This window comes from Ursus arctos, chromosome X (genome assembly GCF_023065955.2).
Source record: "Ursus arctos isolate Adak ecotype North America chromosome X, UrsArc2.0, whole genome shotgun sequence".
Lineage (NCBI taxonomy): Eukaryota > Metazoa > Chordata > Mammalia > Carnivora > Ursidae > Ursus > Ursus arctos.
The window spans coordinates 97,203,741-97,216,110 of record NC_079873.1 but is presented as its reverse complement, the minus strand read 5'-3'; the positions used below and the strand labels follow the sequence as shown (position 1 = coordinate 97,216,110).

Sequence of the window (12,370 nt, the reverse complement as noted above, 5' to 3'; positions counted from 1 at the left end):
AAAAGATGGTCAAAATATCTTTACTAGTTAGAAACTGAGGAACATCAATTTAATCCTAGATTAAAAAGAAAATAAAAACGGAACTCATAAAAATTTTAGGAAGTAACAAAATGTGGATATACCAAATTCTATGGGATCACCTAAAACTTGATTTAGAAGAAAATGTACAGCTCTGGGGCTCCTGGGTGGCTCAGTCAGTTGAGCATCTGCCTTTAGCTCAGGTCATGATCTCAGGGTCCCGGGTTGGAGCCCCCACATCAGGCTCCCTCTGCTGCTCCCCCTACTTGTCTTCTCTCACTCTCGCTCTCAAATAAATAAATAAATGGAATCTTAAAAAAAAAAGAAGAAAATTCACAGCTTTAAATCAGGAATCACAAAAGTCTAGGTAGGTGATGGAGATATAGGAAGTGGCTAGATATAAAAGTAGAGGTGGGGCCTGTGGAGACTTAGCAGGGACATGAAGTCCACCAGTCTGTGATACCCCATTTAAATGCTTTTAGTATTAACAAAGAAAAAACTGGAAAATATGGAAACGAATCTACTAAGAACACAGTGGCAAAGCTGCAAAATTAAGAGAAAACATAAATGGAATTAATAAAGATAAATCTCAAAATATCAGTGAAACAGAAAATTTTCACAGGTTGCGTTCCCTGGAAAACAGGTGCTGAGGAGGAAAGGATCCAGAAGGTCTATTGAGGAGGAACGTCTGTGAAGCAGAAGACGCAGGGCATGTTGTCGGCAATGCAGACCCGACCAAGGCTCTGCCAGCTCACTGGGGAGCTGCATAGCAAAGATGACCTGTTTGAAGGATCCCTCATTGGGCTGAAAGGCTATGCCCCAGTCCTTCCACCTTGCCCAGTCATTAGCCATGGGCGTCCCAAGAGCAGTGTGGCCCTCAGCTCCAAACCAGGTGGACTCTGAAGGTCCTAACAGCTGCCAGCACTCTTTGCAGCTGGACGGTTAGTCCTTTCTTTTCCTTTCCTTTTCTTTTTTTTTAACCTGATTTTTTAAAAAATATTTTATTTATTTATTTGACAGAGAGAGCGAGAAAGGGAACACAAGCAGGGGGAGTGGGAGAGGGAGGACCAGGCTTCCCACTGAGCGGGGAGCCCGATGTGGGGCTCCATCCCAGGACCCTGAGATCATGACCTGAGCTGAAGGTAGACGCTTAACCGACTGAGCCACCCAGGCACCCTCGGTTAGTCCTTTCTTGAAGTGGGGTCTGAGTGTTGCCTCTCTGCCCCCAAAACAATAAAAAGTGGTATAAAAAAGTTAATAAAGCCTCAATAAAACCAAAAGCTGGCTTTAAAAAATTAATTCAATTTATTAAAGCTTCCACCTTTTGTGTGTGTGCACAATTCGCAAAATTGTGCTGCAAGTGAAATATATGTGCACAGGTCTGCAAAGAGTGGACATTTAGGATATGTTGAATGGTATCAGGTAAAAACAAGTGGCCTTCAAAGACCTGCCTTCCACGGTGGGACCTTTAAGTCCCTCATCTTTTTAAACAGACTTTCAATGCCAGCCTTCCTTCCACTGCTTTGTAAATAAGGAACTGATTTTTAATGACCTGACCTTAAGAAAAGGCTACCCCTACTAGAAAACAATGTTCGTTTTATCAGTTCGAGGTTTCATTATCCCCCAAGATCAGGAAGAGCTGGGCTGGGACTTTGGACAGTGTATGTGAACGTGCGTTTGAACCCCTGAGGATTCAGAGATTTGGTGGACCCAGTTTGCCCCAACTGCCCAACTCACTGAGATTTCCTGCCGGTTTCTACACTGGCTTAACTGCCATAATTCAAATGGGAAAACCTCACAGTCATTCCAATTTTCTGGAGCTCTGTGATAACATTTAGTAACAGCTGATAGGATGTATTCCACACATTGTATTATGGAATTTCTTCAAGGAATTGCTAAAATATATGGAGCCAATTGTTTTGTAGTACTCCTGCATGTTTTATCTAGATTAGATTCTAGATTGTCAATAGATCCATTAAATGGCTCTGGAGATTTAGCACAGTAACTATTCAGAACATTTGACCTCAAATGGCAGAAATCGAAGAAACTGCACTGTCCAGTATGCTGATCGCTAGCCACATGTGGCTACTGAGCACCCAAAATGTTGGTAATCCAATTGGAAATGTGCTAGAAGTGTAAATACATGCAAGATGTCAAAGACTTGGTATGAAAAAGAAAACGAAATGTGAAATATCTCATAATTTTCATACTGATGAATATTGTATTTTGGATATATTAGAGCAAATATATTAAGATTTATTTGACCTGTTTCTTTTAACTCTTTTTAAAGTAGCTACTAGTATTTAAAATCACACGTGTAGGGATGCCTAGCTGGCTCAGTCAGAAGAACATGGGACTCTTGATCTTCTGGTCATGAGTTTGAGCCCCACATTTGGTATAGAGATTGCTTAAATAAATAAACTTTTTAAAAAATCACACATGTAGCTCACATTTGTGACTTGCATCGTATTTCTATTGTACAGTGCTGCGCAAGATATTTGCTGTGAAGTTTCCTGAATCCCTGTTCTTTTTTTAAAAAAAGTATTTATTTTTTAAATTCCAGTATAATTAACATACAGTTTGAATTCAAGTTCTTTTGACTCACTCGGAGTTCGAACCAGCACAGCAATACTGGTAAACCCATCCTTATGGCTTGCTATGGCTTTAACTGTATAAGGGCTGATGTATGTCATTACTGTGTTTATCTTCAGGCCTCCGTAATCTTTTGATTAATGGGGAGGTAATGTGAAGATATCCAGAGTCTATCCACGCCGGAAAATGCACATCAAAGAGGGAAACATGATGGGAAGGTCATAAGCAGGGGCAGCTAAAAAACAACAAAACCCGCAGTAAGTTATCCTGCACCGCGTGTGATAATGGCTCCAGCAAGTCCTTTTGTTGGCCGACCTGTGAAGGCCAACCTTCTAGGTGTGCATTCAGCCGAGATCCTGCGGCTGTGTACCACTGTGTACCGCCCGAGCACTCGGCTGGACATCTGGTGCAGGAGGATGAACCAAGCGTTGGCGGCGGTGCGGCTGGAGCGGCTCCAGGAGGGACTAGGCACCGCGAGCCCGGCGCGGGGCGGGGGGGGGGGGGGGCGGAGAAGGAGGAGGAGGAGGTGGCGGAGGCGGCGACAAAGGAGGAGGTGGTAGCATCCGGGGACGCGACGGCGGAAGATGGGGCCGGCGGCCACTTCCCTAAGCCCGGAAAACCCCGGAGTTACCGCTTCTGCGCCGCGGAACCGATTCCCCGGAGCCGCCCCCGCTGCCCCGTTGCCTCGGCTCGGAGTGACCAGCTCCCCGGGCTCCGCGCCCGCGCGCCTCCCACCTGACCCGGGGCTGGGCTTGCCCGCCCGCTCCCCAAAGCCGGGTTGTTTAGAAAGGACCAATAAAATAGATCAAACTCTTGGCTAGCCAGACTAAGGTAGGAAGGAGGAAAAGGAGGAAGGGGAGGTAAAAGTAATGACGGTGTAGATAAAAACAGATCGGTATTAAAAGACTTTAAATAGAGAATCTCGTGTGCAACAAACGTTGAGTACAGAGGAGGAATGATGATTTCCTGGCAAACTATAAACTACCAAAATTGACCCAAGACGTAGAAAACCGGAAGAGAGCGGTAAACTGTAGACGAGAATGGAAAGTCAGCAGGGCCACTTGCTTTTATAGCGAAGTTCTAGATAACCTTTAAGGAACAAATACTTTTAATGTCATTTGGTCCCTTTCTAGACCAGTATTTTTCAAAACATCCGGAATAAAGAACCCATTTTTAAAAAATTTACAAATATTGTGGAGATATACTTTTGTAAAATTTAATAAGAATATTTAAGAAACGAAATAAGCAAAGTGCAAGCACAATTTTAAAATTTTAAGATTCATCGGAAATGAATTACATTTCATTAAATATAATCAAAACCAATTTAACATAGGGACAAAAAAGTAATTACAAAAACGGCATGCATTGTTCATGGATGAGTCCAGCGATCACTGCTTGGATGTCATAGCGATGTCTAATTGCTATAAAGGTTTCTAAAACCGTCTCCATTTCTGTAGTTATCCCGTTATGGGTTCGTAACAAACAGTTCAGGGACTGGCACCAGTTTTCAGACCATAGAAACAGATGGAAAGATCCCAGATTAATTTTTTAAAGTTAGTATAGCCTTACATAGGATACATATGATAGTAAAATATTTGTACAAAATATACACATAGAAATTCCAATAAAATCTTAATAAACAGAACCTAGCAGTGTGGCAAGAGAATAATACACCATGACCAAATAGGGTTTATTTCAGAAATGCAAAGATGATTCAACATTAGAAAGTTTATCAACATAATTTATGACATGAAACAATTAAAGGAGAAAACCCATAGTATTATGTTAATAGAAACTGAAAAGGCATTTAAAAATTCAGCAGCCATTCTTTTTTTTATAAAATTTTTTTTTTATGTAGACTCCATATTCAGGGTGGAGCCCAACACAGGACCTCAGCTCACAACCTTGAGATTCAGACCTGAGCTGAGATCAAGAGTCAGATGCTCAACGAAACTGAGTCACTTAGTGCCCCTTCAGGAGCCATTCTTAACAAATATTTCAAGTAAAATAGAAATTTATTTATTTTTTAAAATAGAAATGTGAAAGAAACTGCTTAGATATGATAAAGATTGCTTACCAAAACTCAACAGAAACTGTTATACTAAATGATAAAATAGTAAAGTCATTTTCATTAAAATCATGAATGAGAGAAGGATGCTGTCACCACTACTCTTCAACATCATTTTGGATGCTCTAACTAATCTAAAAGACAGGACAATGAAGTATTACGTGTAGCCTACTGTTAGTTGTCTTTAAAATTCTGTTCTCCCGTTCTTCCTTAGAAATATAATTTTAGCTAAGGACATGGCTGAGAGACTACAATTCCCAGTTTCTCCTGAAGCTAAGTGCGGCCATATGACTGTGCTTGCACCAGTGGAATATGCATGGATGTGATGAGGTCAACATATCCCTCAATTGCTTAAAAGGAAGTTGTTTATCCTAGACTTTTCTCCCACCCTGTTCCTCACGGGCTGGAACATAGATGTAACTATAATTCCACTTCAACCATGCAGATGAGTACAACACCCCAGGAGATGGCAGGGCAATAAGATGAAAGGAACATGGGCCACTGAATAACCTGGAGGAGGAGGGGTATTTGTTCCACCAGCCTGGACTGGTCAGTGACTATGTAAGAAAGAAAGAAACTTCGATCTTATTTACACCACTATATTTCTCTCTCTTTCTTTTTCTCCCTCTCTCTCAGGTGTGTTCAGCTTTTACCACAGCTAAAATGATAGGAATTCACATTAGAAAGAATATGCAAAAATTTCCTATTTATTTTATATTTATTATTATTTTTATTTTAAGATTTTTTTTGAAGTAGTCTCTACACCCAGCGTGGGGCTCGAACTTACAATCTCAAGATCAAGAGTCACATGCTCCACTGACTGAGCCAGTCAGGCACCCCCAAAATTATCCTATTTAAAAAATTGTATTTGTAGAAACTTACTAGATTCTAGTTTTACAAAAACTACCAGAAGTCATACAAGTTTTTGGTGAGATGGTTAACTATATGAAAATAGGCAAAAACCAATAATACTTCTTTATGTTATCACTAATCAGGTAGAAATAGTAATGGGAAAGTATTCCATTCACAACACTGACAAAAATTTATTTATTTATTTATTTATTTATTTATTTATTGATTTATTAAAGATTTTATTTATTTATTCGACAGAGATAGAGACAGCCAGAGAGAGGGAACACAGTCAGGGGGAGTGGGAGAGGAAGAAGCAGGCTCATAGCGGAGGAGCCTGATGTGGGGCTCAATCCCATAACGCCGGGATCACGCCCTGAGCCGAAGGCAGACGCTTAACCGCTGTGCCACCCACGCGCCCCGACAAAAATTTAAAATACTTAGGAATGAGGGGTGCCTGGCTGGCTCAGTAAGTGGAGCATGCAACTCTTGATCTTGGGGTTGTGAGTTTGAGCCCCGCATTGGGGTATTTTATTTAAATAAATAAAACTTAAAAAAATACTTAGGAATGAGTGGAAGAGGAAATATACAAAATTTACATGAAGAACAGTATAGCTTCTTTTTGAAGAACATAAAATAAGATCTGAAGAGGGGTGCCTGGCTGACTCAGTCAGTGGAGCCTACAACTCTTGCTCTCAGAGTCGTGAGTTTGAGTCCCATGTTGGGTGGAGAGATTACTTTAAAAAAAAGATCTGAAGAAATGGAAAGGACATAATATCATAAGAACAGTAATCTTCCCCAAATGACAAATATAATGCAATTTAAATACGACTCTTATAAAAGTCTCATTATTTAACCATAAATATTAATATTTTATTTATTCTTTTAAATGAATTAAGTAGTCATATGGTTCAAGCTCAGAAGTTACCAAGAGGCATGCAGCTCTCTTCACCCCTCCCCCACCCCTCCCCCAGCCACTCAGTTATCTTCTGCATAGACAATTTAGGTCACAAGTGTCTCCCATTTACTTTCAGAGATATTTGAATCATTTTTTGCACAATATTCACACTGTTCTTCATATTGCTTATTTTAACAGTGTAACTCTGAGATGTTCCTAAAGAGCTTGCTTCTTGTTCCTTTGCGTATACAGAATTTCATTTTAGGGGTATACCATTATTTAACTAGTTCTCTGTGATAGACTTTAATATTTATTTTTTATTTTATTTTTTGATGGACTTTAATATTTATTTATTTATTTATTTATTTATTTTTTAAAGATTTTATTTATTTATTTGACAGAGACAGAGACAGCCAGCGAGAGAGGGAACACAAGCAGGGGGAGTGGGAGAAGAAGAAGCAGGCTCATAGCGGAGGAGCCCAATGTGGGGCTCGATCCCATAACGCCGGGATCACGCCCTGAGCCGAAGGCAGACACTCAACCACTGTGCTGCCCAGGCGCCCCTGGACTTTAATATTTAAAATACCTTGTCAGGGGCGCCTGGGTGGCACAGCGGTTAAGCGCCTGCCTTCGGCTCAGGGCGTGATCCCGGCGTTATGGGATCGAGCCCCACATCAGGCTCCTCCGCTATGAGCCTGCTTCTTCCTCTCCCACTCCCCCTGCTTGTGTTCCCTCTCTCGCTGGCTGTCTCTATCTCTGTCGAATAAATAAATAAAATCTTTAAAAAAAAAAAAATAAAATAAAATAAAATACCTTGCCAATCTCCTTCTATTACAGTGTTTCAATGAATAGCATTGTATGTGTGATTTGTATATTCCCAACTATATATGTAGGATGTATTTCTAGACATAGAATTTCTGAGTCAAGCAGCATGTACATTTTAAACGCTTGTAGATGGTGCCAAACTGCTCTCCATATAAGTTGTATCAATTTATATTCCTACCAACAATGTATGAAAGTGGGTGTTTCCCTGCATTCTCACAAAAATAGCATTTTATTAACCTTTTTGGTCTTGGCCTATCTGTGAAGTGTGGTTTCATTTCACATTTTTCTAATTATGATGAAGTTTGAACATGTTTTCATACATTGAAGAGCCATTTATATTTATGTTTTGTGAACTGTATGCTCATATTCTTTGCCCATTATTCTACTGGGTTGTCGCTCATTTTCTTGGTTTTATTGTGACTCTTTATATGTTACGGAAATTGGTCCTTTGTGAGATTAGTTGCAAGTATATTTTACCAGATATTAAAGGCACCATAGAATCACCATAATCAAAACGTGTTGATTCCTGTATGGTACCTATACAAGATAGAAACTTGATCAGTGAAATAAAATTGTCCAGAAACAAAATCCAAATATGCATTGTAAAATAATAGATAACAAAAAAAAAAATAGATAACAAAAGTGGCACTTTAATTCAATTGTTTGATAAACTGTTGTTGGCACAATTGGCTATCCACATGAAAGAAAACAGTCATGCCCCTATATCATACTGTATCAGAAATAGAATTTAGATGAATGAACAATTTTTTAATAAAATTATTTTAGAATCCAGAAATAAACTTATTCATATATTCAATTATTTTTTAATAAAATTATTTTGAAACAATTTTAGATTTACAGAAAAATAGCAAAGATAGTATAGAGTTTCCATATTCCTCACATCCAGTTTCTTTTATTAACATCTTATATTAATGTTGATGGTACATTTGTCATAATTTGTTTGTAATAAAGCAGTATGGATTCATTTTCATCAACTAAAGTCCACACTTTATTTAGATTTCCTTAGTTTTACCCTAATGTCCTTTTTCTGTTCCAGGATCCCATCCAGGATACCACATTACATTTTACTTCACTGGGCTCTTTTTGATTGTGACAGTTTCCCAGACTTTCCGTGGTTTTCATCATCTTGACCACTTTGAAGAATACTCGTCAGGTATTTTGTAGTATGTTCCTCAGTTGAGGGTTTTCTTCTCAATACTAGACTAGTGTTAATGGATTTTGAAGAAGACACCACAGAGATAACATGCCATGTCATCACATATTAGCAAAGAAGATATATTATCAAAGTAACGTCGTTGTTCCTATTAACCTTGCTCACCTGTTTGAGGTAGCATTTGCCAGTCTTCTCTACTGGAGAATTGCCCCCCGCCCCGCCTATACTCTACTCTTTGGAAGGATGCCACAATGCACAGTCCACACTTAAGTAGCGGGGGGTTATGATGCACCTCCTTGAGGGCAGAGTGTATACATAAATTATTTGGAATTCTTCTTAGTGGGAGATTTATCTCTTCCCCTCTATTTCTTTATATAATCATTTATTTATAACAGTATGACTCTATGGATATATATTTTATCCTTATATCTAACACTGCTTTTTCTTGTTACTTAAGTTGTTCCAGCTTTGGCTATCAGGAGCTCTTTGAGTTTGGCTCCACTGTCCCTTTGACCTACCTTCATCATTGTGGATTTTTGGGGAAGATATTATTGATTTATTTAGAGAAAGCAAGCAGGGGGAGGGGCACAGGGAGTGGGAGAGAATCTCAAGCAGACTCCCCACCGAGCACGGAGCCTGACGTGGGGCTCAATCTCACGACCCTGAGATCATGACCTGAGCTGAAACCAAGAGTTGGATGCTTAACTGACTGTGCCACCCAGGCGCCCCTGAAGGTAGATTATTTTAAAGGAGTTTTTAAAAGTTTATTCAATTTTATTTTAGTTTTAGTAATCTCTACACCCAACGTGGGGCTTGAACTCATGACCCCAAGATCAAGAGTTGCATGCTCTTCCAACTGAGCCAGGCAGGCGCCCCTGAAGGCAAATTTTTGTCAGTGAAAATACACGTACGTTTTGATTAGCAATCCTTAATTTCAGAGTCTATCCTATATAAATAGAAGTACTGGTTCAGGGGCGCCTGGGTGGCACAGCGGTTAAGCGTCTGCCTTCGGCTCTGGGCGTGATCCCAGCGTTCTGGGATCGAGCCCCATATCAGGCTCCTCCGCTGGGAGCCTGCTTCTTCCTGTCCCACTCCCCCTGCTTGTGTTCCCTCTCTCGCTGGCTGTCTCTATCTCTGTCAAATAAATAAATAAATAAAATCTTTAAAAAAAAAAAAGAAGTACTGGTTCATTAGGTTATATGTCTAAGAATGCTTATGGCAGCATTGTTTGTGGAGGCAAATCTGGAAACTACCTGAATGTTTAGCAGTAGGAGAGTAGACATGGATATCCATATTATGGAATTTGACACAGCTATTAAAATATGAATTAGAAATATAATTTATTGGTCTGAAGAATTTCCATAAAGCCTCATAAAATGAAAAAAAAGGTTATTGCAGAACAGTGTGTATGGCATGAGTTTTTTTGGGGGGGGTAACAACCAACAACAATGGCAACAAAACCCCTCCATATGTGGATTTTTCAGTATGAACAGAGGCCAGAGAAGTGATGGGTTGGGTTGTGTTTCCTCACAGTGAGACACTGAGGCAAGGCTTTGAGTACAAGTAGTCTATTTGGGAGGTGGTAAGCATCGGCAGGGAAATAGAAAAGTGAGGCAGGGAAAGAAGGAAAGCAATGCAAAGTGCATTAGTGAGCAGGTATGGTTCTGGGCATTTGGGTCTCAGGGCTCCTGGGGATCTCTAGGTGGTCGTGGAACACACCTCAAGGTTGTCTCATCTGGGCAGGAGGTGAGGAAGCTGGCACTCTTCCCTGCCAGTCCTGTCAGGGTATGGCATCACTTCTCTTTTTGGCTGGCTTGAAGGAGTTTCAGAGGCTTCCACTTAGCCATTTCTGTCATCATGGCTTTTATTTGTTAGGTGAGGGAACAATTTGAGGGTTCTTCTAACTGCTGAATATGTCTCTTCCAATAATACACTGAAGGACCAGAGAAATGACCACAGAATGGATGTGGATCCATTGGCTTCACTGTAAGATGTGGGCCAAGACTCCATTTCCTACCAAGTGTCCAGACATCCCACTGTAACAGAGGGCCCCATGATGGTGCTCTAGGTTCCCTGACCTCAGGTCCACAAAATATGGTTATTTCTTCCCCCTTGCTTTACAGTCACACTGATGAATGGCCTAGGTCCTGTGGAGGCAGAGTTGCTGGAATCGTAACTGTATGTATTTGCTGTGGCTTTGCAGGGTCCTTCCTCAAGCGGACTTGGCCTTTCTTCACTTGATCGGTTCTGGGTCTGAGAACCTGCTCAGGGATGGAAACTCGACAAATGATCGTGATTTTTCCACTGTGGCAACTGACAGTCTACTGCTCAAGTAGTCTTGATTTGTTTATCTTTATTTTTTTAGTTTTACAAGAAACTCTTGCTGGTTTCTGTTATGAGCTGAATTGTGTCCCCCCCAAAAATTCATATATTGAAGTCCTAACCCTTAGTATCTTAGAATGTGACATATTTGGAGATAGGGCCTTTGAGGAGGTAATTAAGGTAGAATGAGGTCATTTGGGTGGGCTCAAATCCAATAGGACTGGTGTCCTTATACGAAGAATAAATTAGGACACAGACAATACACAGACTGATGGGCAACCATGTGAGGACACAGTGAGAAGGCAGCCATCTTCAAGCCAAGGAGAGAGGCCTCGGAAGAAAGCGACCCTGCCAACAATTTGACCTTGGACTTCTAGCTTCTAGAACTGTGAGGAAATAAATTTCTGTTGTTTAAGCTACTAAGTCTGGTATATTGTTATGGCGCCCCAAGTGAACTGATACAGCTTACCATCTGTATTGTTCCTAGGAATGCCATAGTTTACTAGCCATCTCTACAGATCCTTGCAGGTCAAAGCCCCATATTTGCTATTCCAGACTTGGTATCTATAATGATTATTACAGTTTTCTTGACTCTGACAGTTAACTGCTGCCACCTGGCCTATTCTAGAATCCTATTATCCCCATTGACACCAAGGAGCCTACATTACATAGTAGTCTCCCCTACCATGAACCCTGACCCATAGAAGACAACCACCATGGAGCTTTTCAGCAATGCCAGTAACACATTCCTTGTCGCCTTAATACAAAAAGTGTCCTCTGGGCCCTTCCAGGGGGCACCATCAAATAGTGTGCTTTCTGGTCTTACATAAGGAAACCATTCTAATTTGCCCACCCCTCTGAGCTTTTTGACCCTTCATTCAGTACTCTGTCAAGGCAATTCCAACAACTCCACTTCATTTACTATATAGGCTTTGTTGTTTCCAAGATTCAAGGCGCCATTCCAGCAGCATACTAGGACTGATTCCAGGTATCCCTGCCAGGATATGAAATCCTGAGTCATGGGAGAATGTTCCAATATCAAAAACTCTTCCATATCCAGTTTTATATTCTTCCCTGGTCCAACACCCTCAAGATCCATTCCCAGGTTTATTCTCTCGATTCCATCAAGTACATATTCACTAAGTCCTACAACTATTCAATGAATAATCTCTTTTATCTCCTACCAGAAATGGTATTTCTCTGCTGGGACCATACTAAGAATTGTCCCTAAAAGAAATACGCTGAGGTGGGAGACAAGCATCCTCCTCCCGTGTAACTCTATTGCTCTCACAAGCAAATCTGGAACTGATTTTTAGCCTAGACTGCCCCTTTCTGGAAGGAATGAGAAAAGATAAAGTTCCCATGAAGGCCTTCTGCTTCCTTACTGTTCCTTGACTTAATAATTGGCTGACCAAACCTGTCATTTGCTTTCTTTAGGGTTTCTGTGGTCATTGACAAGAGCAAACCAACTCCCTGATTCTCAAAGTTTTCATCTTTCAAGTGCTAGAGCTATTGAATGAACCAGTGCATGTCTCTCCATTTGTATCCTATCCCAATCCAGCGTAGGTGAGAGTCTTATCCCAGGACCCTGGGATCACGACCTGAGCCGAAGGCAGGTACTTAA

General features: G+C 40.7%; 1 long non-coding RNA gene across 1 annotated transcript in view; it reads left to right on the top strand.

Moving 5' to 3' along the window:
* Positions 1-12,370, top strand: part of LOC130544111 (uncharacterized) — a 78,688-nt gene that overhangs the window by 63,497 nt on the left and 2,821 nt on the right. The window contains exons 4-6 of the long non-coding RNA XR_008960096.1: positions 2,730-2,867; positions 8,308-8,424; positions 10,628-10,756. This is a non-coding gene — a long non-coding RNA (uncharacterized LOC130544111). The remainder of the gene's footprint in view (positions 1-2,729; positions 2,868-8,307; positions 8,425-10,627; positions 10,757-12,370) is intronic.